This window comes from Quercus robur, chromosome 7 (assembly GCF_932294415.1).
Source record: "Quercus robur chromosome 7, dhQueRobu3.1, whole genome shotgun sequence".
Classification (NCBI taxonomy): domain Eukaryota; kingdom Viridiplantae; phylum Streptophyta; class Magnoliopsida; order Fagales; family Fagaceae; genus Quercus; species Quercus robur.
This window is the reverse complement of record NC_065540.1, coordinates 32,391,703-32,399,911: the sequence shown is the minus strand read 5'-3', so window position 1 is coordinate 32,399,911 and position 8,209 is coordinate 32,391,703. Positions and strand designations below refer to the sequence as shown.

General features: G+C 36.1%; 1 pseudogene; it reads right to left on the bottom strand.

The window, feature by feature from the left end:
• Nucleotides 1-4,091: 4,091 nt before the first annotated feature.
• Nucleotides 4,092-7,515, bottom strand: LOC126693130 (cyclic dof factor 3-like; annotated as a pseudogene).
• Nucleotides 7,516-8,209: the final 694 nt, after the last annotated feature.

The window sequence follows — 8,209 nt, the reverse complement described above, 5'->3', positions numbered from 1 at the left end:
GGAGATATGTTCCAAAGTACTAAATGTAGAGGAACTTGGGGCTGTTGAGAAGAGAATTGTAGTGAAATTGTGTGAGTTAGAAAGGATATTCCCTCTCTATTTCTTTATAGTGATGGTACATCTAGTCATGCATTTGGCTAGCGAAGCCAACGTTGCTGGTCTAGTTCATTATCGTTAGATGTATCCTATAAAGAGGTAACACATATAGTAACTTGGTCTATTTGGTTTTGTTTAACTTAACAATTTCCTATTGTTGATCTTGCTTTTTCCAATAAGTACTTGTCAAGACTTAAGTCTTACGTGCATAATAAAACTTATTCAAAAGACTCCATTACAAAAGGGTATATAGCTGAGGAATGCTTAACATTTTGCTCACGCTATTTTAAATCTGTTGAAACTATATTCAATCTGTCTGTAAGGAATGTTGAGGAATCCATGGGTGCGGTGGTGAGCATTACACTAGATTCAAATTCATGGATCCAAGCACATCGTTATGTGAAGAAATCACCCCATTTCGCAAGTAAGTGATATGTCCTTGCGTATCCTTTCATGTCATTCCAATACAATACTCGAGCTTAACACTAACACGTTTGTCTACACAGTGTACACATAGTAGAGATCAAGGCTGATTTCCCTTTTCATGTGACTGATGATGTTATTCAAAGGTAGCACATGGAGAAATTTTGCAGTTGGTTTAGGGAATATGTAAGTAAAGCATATATATATATATATATATATAGAACTATTTTTGGATGTAACACTTTAGATAGCATACTTCTAATAAAAGTCATTCTCTATAATAGGTGATGTCAATGAATGCCTCTGAGAAAAAGGAACTCTCTGATAAAGTTAGATGGCTTGCTCGATATCCAAATAATAAAAAAAAACAGTTTAAGCATTATGTTATAAATGGTTTGAAGTTTCGCACCAAACAGTCTGAGGCAACTAGGAAAACTCAAAATAGTGGAGTTTGTGTTGTTACTGAAGGTAGTGCTACTTATTATGGTGTACTATGGAGGAGAAACTGGCAAGTTTTGATGAAATGAAGGAAAGACTTAGTCAATTCGAAGATATGGAGCAAAGAATGGCTTGCATGCTTCAACAAATGCAATAAATTTCTTCACAATGTAGTCAGGTATGATAAATGACTTTTAGAATTTCAATTTTAAAATATAAGAGACATGTCTTCATTTAAAACCCCATAGGACATGACAGTTTAAAGTAGTTGGAGACATAGGAATATGCATCCCAAAAGTGGCCATTTTCAAAAAGGAAAATGGAAAAAGAGTTTGGACTATTGTGGGTTTGTGGTGGGGTTGTGAAGTGTTGTTGGGTTTGAAAGGGAAAAAGAGTTTGGACTATTGTTGGGTTTGTGCTACCTGTGGCTAATTGGTTTGCTGATAGTCTTGCACTCTCTTCAGCCAATGCATCACAAAATACTCTATGGGTTATGAAGCTGTCCTTCCTATCAATTTTACATGAAAATTAAAGAGAAAAAATTTCAAAAAAAGACGAAGAAAATAACTATGTTTGTGAATGCATAAGTGTGCGTTAGGATAAGTTTTTTTTTTTTTTTTGGCTGAAAAACTTATTTATTTATTTGCTGAAAAATTAATGTATGTGCAATTGTAGAGAGAGAGAGAGAGAGAGAGAGAGAGAGAGAGAGAGAGAGATTTTAAAAAACTATATATACATAAATAAATTAGTAAGTTAATGGAAAAAAAACCTAATCCAAATGGACTGGTACTACTATATACTTCTCTTTATACTGTAGTGATTGGTAACATTAACTAACAACCATATCTTAATATCAATTATATACTAACTGTTCATTTTATTGTATTCAAAAAAATTATATACTAATTGTAGCTAAATTACAAGTCATCCAATTAGATTTTGAGAGGGGTTCTATTTAACTTGTTCCCATTTTTTGTCTTAGTAATATTTTCTTGTCATTATATTCCATTTATATGAACTTATTGAGTAATCATAATTTGTATGTAGGATGTTCCTCCGATCCAACAATCTCCAGCTCTCCAAAAATCATTAGTCGTATCCCATCAACCAAGCAGCTTATAAGTTTTATCTTGGTCTGGACTTTTTTGTGTACATAGAACTACATTTGAATAACCGCATTTTTTGCTAGTGTTGAAGGATATTTTTAAATACTTTGGAACTTTGATTATGGTATTAATTTAATTTGAGCAGTTGTTTTAATCAAAGGACCCCATCTTTTTTTGTTCATCTTATGATGATGGTTATAGACAATGTTATGTATTTGATAATATATTTCTATATTAATATTACGTAGTTTGGAGACATTTGTGGTGTTATTAATTAGTTACATTTGTGGTATTGTGTTAGTAGAGCTAAAACTATTATAGGTTCTTTGTAACAGGTCTATGAACAATTTATCAGCAAAAAGTGGTTTTAAAACCCAATGGGGAAAAAAAAATTAACCTATAGCAATGGTCAAGAAGCGCTACTAATGGTGCACATGTTATGTTTTAAATAAAGCCCTATAGCGACATTTATTGCCTGCCGCTAAAGGTTCACACATATAGCGACAGTCATATCTGCCACTACAAGTTGTATATGTTTTGTTTTACATGCAGCCCTATAAGGGTGCTTATCACCCGCCACTAAAGGTTGTCTCATATAGCAACACTTCTCGCCCGCTGCTACAAGTGCAATTAGTTCGTTTTAATTGATACCCTATAGCAGCGCACATAACTCGCCGCTAAAAGTCAATTGACCTGAATTCTAACTTGATATGGCGGCGGTTTTTTGCCTGTTGCAATAAACCAAAACCGCCACTAAAATGTGCATATATAGCAGCGCTTTTTGTTACCATAGCAATAGATCTACTGCAGCTCTACAACACTAATGGGATGAACCGCCGCAATAGCACCTGCTACTAAAGGTGAAATGTACCTTTAGCGGTGCTTTTTTAGGCTTTAGTGTCGTTTTTGGCCCGCCACAAGAGCCTGTTTTTCTTGTAGTGTTAATTACTAAAATCGACTCATAAACCAATTGTTGTGAAGAATCTTCAAGAGGGTTCTTCAAGTTGTGAACAAGTGTTCACATTGAACAGAGTTCATGGATAGAAGAATCCAAGGATTTGGAGTTTTGTGAGGTCACATCAACAAGTCTACATGTTGTAGTAACATATTTAAGGTTAATTTTGTTGTAAACTTCTATTCTATTTTTAATACATCTGTTTTCTTTGGGATTAGTCATTATAACCTTGGTGAGTTTTTCTCGAATCGAGTTTTCTCTTAATCACCATATCACAGTTTTTTTTTTTTTTCCCCTATTTGTGTTTTAGGGATATTGCGTGTAGGGGAGTGGTCTCCTAAGTATGCTCCACGAGCCGCAGACCATAGGCCTAGTAAGAGAACACAATAGTCCAAGGTACCAAGCCTAGCCCATGTCCTTTGGGAAGGAAGGCTCAAGTATAAAAAAGGGAATGAAGGGAAGTGGCCTCCATTCACCAAGGAGAGTAGATGAAGTTCATTGTACCTCAGACAATTTTGGCTGAGAATAAATGGCTAGTGAAGTGGCTAAGGAGAAGATCGAACCCAAAAATCGGGCCGTGAAGCCAGGTGAGATGGCTCACAACCCAAGCAACAATCACCTCCGCATTAATTAGGTGTTCACACCCAACACAAGCTGCATTTAATACTAAATGATTGATGTGAACAGTGCTTTACACCCTAAAAGTTCATTTTCATCTTCAAAAAGAGGGAGGAGACACTTGATGGGAAAAAGTTGGGAAAAGTAAGCAGGATCATTTCTGTTTTTGGTTGCTTCCAACCTTGGCAAGAGAGTAATCGTATCAATAATCAATAAAGTATTCATTTAGACTTAGATTTTACTTGTTTAGATCTTCCATTATGGATTGCCTCCTATTTTACAAATTTGTTGTGACAGTCAAGGTATTAGTAGAGGCCTCGGCCCAATCTTTGTATTTTCAACCCCCACAAATTCAATTCGACTTTAAAATTGGAATTTGGTACAACTGGCGTCTAAACTCTAAACATATCCAAACAGTTTACAAGACCAAAAAAAAAAAAAAAAGGAAAATGAGATTTCCATTCTAAATTCTTGAATGTTCATATATGCAACCTTGTCTCATGTTGAAAGAAATACACATCAGTGTTTAAACTGAAACCTAAATAAGTCGCAAACCACAAACAGCCACTCACTAGTTAGTATCTAATTTACAATATTGACTCCTAATGTGAAACAGCCATAACCACATCACTGTTGATTACAGTGCAGACTCAGAATTCCCAAGAATTCGTTTATCTCATTGTTCATAATCCAAAACTTCGAAGTACATAATCAATTCATATTAAACGATGGCTTTGTCACCACAATGAGAAGCTAATGCCACACTTTACTGACGGCCATTCCCACATTCTACAGACAGCTAGTCCCAGGAATATGTACAAAATCATATATCTCAAGTCTTTCAAGCAAAAATTCATAGCCCAGAGCCTGTTAGGTGCTCTCTTTAAATGTATGAGAGAGAGAGAAAGAGCTGCTGGGTTTGCTTCCAGGATATGAGATGCATCAGCTATATGGCTCATGTCATCTACATTTGGTTCAAATGTTCCAAAGAGAACCTCGGGACATAGATTTCTTCTGACCAGGCTTAATTCCTAAAGTAGCCCAGAAAGGACTCTTTGAAGCCTCATCTGGGTCCTCAATTCTCAGTGTCTTTGGAACCAAAACACATGTCTCCGATTTCTCTTCATCTGTGTAAAGTCTCGAATGCTTGCCTAGTGTTGGTGAGCCATTGCCCGAGCAGCAACTGTTGCTAGCAAAGGAGGATGGAGATAGACATCCACTAGATCCAGTCAATGAGACACTCCCAGCTCCAGCTGCACAAACAGGCATACAAGCCAAATACGTTGCTGGTATGAATTGAAAAGGGACTTGTGGAGGACAAAAGCCTGGAACTGCAAGCATTGGTGCAGGGTACAACCGAACTGGATTGGGATCATTGCTGTTTGGTACAGAAACACATTCAGAAGTTTGTTGTGCTGTTTCCACTGAGGTAAAATTATGGGTACCTGCAGTCCACTGGACACCCCAAGGAGAAACAGGGTAACAATGCTGAGGATGTGGGGTATTAAGCTCGTAACAAGATCCTGGCATTCTGACTCGCTCCTTTTGCACAACATTTTCAGGTAATTGCTTCCCCTGATTACTGGAAAATGTCATGGACGGTCTGCATGGAGAAGGCTCTTCTCCATTTTCTCCAACATTTACAGAACCCATCTCAACACATCTTTTCTGGTCTCTTATATTAAGAACAGTCTCCATGGATTCACAGAGAGGTGCTTCTGGACCAAATTTTAGGACTCTCTCGTTTCCTGTTGAAGACCTGAAAGCAGTTGAAGATTCACCACATGAGAGAAGTTGGTGATTGGATGAGTCTGGGGCTTCTAATCTCGTCGGTTGTCCATTGGAGGATACTATTAATTGATGGTATTGGGAGGTTACGTGCTTGTTCTTTCGTCTCCCAGCACCCACAGGAACATTTCTCATTGTTCCACCAGCTGTCCAATATCTCTGGCAGTTCTTGCAGAAATGCCTCGGTTGGTTGACGTTGTAGTTATTGAAGTAGCAAAATTTTGTATCTAAACTGTTGCATCTTGGACATTGAAGTATCTTGTCTGGCTTCTTAAATACTTTCTCTTCTTCTGTACTATTGGTATCTATCTGGTCTTTCTTTGGTGTAGGATATACTTGTGGCCCAACCTGCATAGGAGTTTGAGGCCCTTCATTCCTATCCCCTAAATCAGTGGACTTCTCATGCTTCCCTAAGTTTTCAGCATAAGAGCTCTCCACTTCTGCACTTGTTATATCACTGCAAGCATCCTGACAATTCAAAATCAAACAATTGGTGCCCTGCTTAGAAGCGGTAATTGGATAGTGAAAGTACTGGACAACAAAAAAAAATTAACTTTTTCTAATGAACTTTTTCATAAGTACAGATTCATTATGAACACAGAGTTAATAAATGAGAAGAAAGAGAAGAACAACCATTTCCAAACTTCCTATAGAGTTTATACAGCAGGTTTGTCTGTGTATATGAAACTGTGAATGATAGACGAGAAGGGTGATACCACCACTGTAATTTCTATTCCTCCCAGATCCCTCTAATCTGGGATAAATTGATTAAAAAGTGGATCAATGTCATTGCTATTTCTTCTGGCTTTAACTTTTAACTCCTCTATTTATGTTGAAACCAATAAATAACAGAATAAGTGAAATGCTGATAAATTTAACAAAATTTACCAGCACAAAGACATGCATCAGCCCATTAAATCAATATTGCGACTGACACATTTTTAATCATTAATAAATTTGCAGAGCTACCAACAACAATTTCTGATTATAACTTAAGTGACCATAGTTGTCCCCCTATTGAACTGAGCAGTGCTTTCCATTTAACTTTCCAGACAAAAATTTTTTTAGAGAAGCCCAGATTTCTTTCCAACAGTTAAACTATTCTTACAAGGACACAATTTTTCATTTCAGAATTTGGTTGTAACACCAGGGAGAATCCCAGCCTACTGACCATTTTAACCAAGAACTAGTTTGTTTGTTTGACTGTTTCTTTCATTGCTTTTTTGGGTATAGAATCGATAGAAAAGAAGATCACTAATATTTCACAATTTAAATTTAAGTATGGGTCTTGATTGAAAAATAATAATTAAAATTAAAAACAAAATTTACCCACCATTGCCAAGTTCAATTCTTTCAAGTCAAAGCAAAACAAACATAAACCCAATTTTGGAGAATAACATCAATTAGAAACATAAGTCCCTCCTCTTTTTCCCGTTTCTAAATTATTGAAAAAATCACAAACTAAGTGAATTCCATGAAATCCATTAGCACCAAACAAATGGAAGTAACAAACAATTAATAGACCACTCACCAACAATCATTTTTAATATAAAGACCAAGAAGTAAGTTTGATTCATCATGCCTAAAAAAGCAGCAAAATTTTTCTCAGTATTTGAAAGAAAGAAAGAAAGAAAGAAAGAAAGAAAGGAAGCCTTATAGAATTAGAATCATGGTTATAGCATGTACCATGAGTTGGGAGTTGGGCTGAATCTGACATTCCGGCAAAGGAATAGTTCTCCCAAACAGCTTTATACCAGGATCCTTGCTTGTCTCCTCACACATATCTCCTCCACAACTCATTTTCTTCTCAAACTTAGAAAACAAGACTTGTTGCAAATAAATTTGAAGCCCAACGCCAAAACCCATATATTTATACATAAAAAGAGACCCTTTTTCTTTTTCCTAAGCCAAGACCCTTTTCAAACACACACAGTCTCTTTCTTTTCTTTTTCTGTTTAAAAAAACCACAAAACCCTCTCCAGTAAAAAAGTTCCCAGCAAAAAGCGCAAAGAACGTGAAGCATCACCAAAGTACCATCCTTTCTTAACTTTTCTCTTTTAATTACAATATTGTCGTCTTTTTTTCTTTTACTTTTGTGGAAAAGGCTTGCGTCTTGGAATTTAAAATCAATTTTTTTTTTTTTTTAAATAACACAAATTTTCTCACAATCTGACCAACTGGTCTACTAAAGACTTAATAATCACATTTTTTTCCATAACATACCGTGGACCATTTTATAGTCATGATAAGTAATCACACAAAAATCAACTATAATACGAATTACACCCATTAATTTTATAATATGTTAATAATACCTACTATGAGTAAATTATAAGTTTTGAGTTTATAAATATATTTTGAAATTAGGTATATAATTGAGTGTGATAAGTGTGATATTAAAATTATTGTAAAATATTTCTCTGCAAATATATATATATATATATATATATTGAATTTATGGAATGCGCGTGGGAACTGGGGAAGTGCCACATGGCATCCGAGTAAGCGAAGGAGGAGAATCAGAGCCAAGAGATGTAGTGGCTAAGGATGGAGATGAGATCAGAAAGACAAGAAAAAGGGTTGGATGCGTGTGCGTGTGCGTGGGTGTGGGTGTGGATGTGGGTGTGGGGGCCGCTCTTTTGAAGGAAAAGAAAAAGAGAAAGAGAGGAAAAAAAAAGGTGATATGCCGACTTGGGGTTTGGGCTCGCTTTTTACGCCGCCTTCAATGTCTTTTGCCAAGTTTGTTCCTCGTGGGTCCGGTCCCATTTTTAAAAAAAGCTTCAAA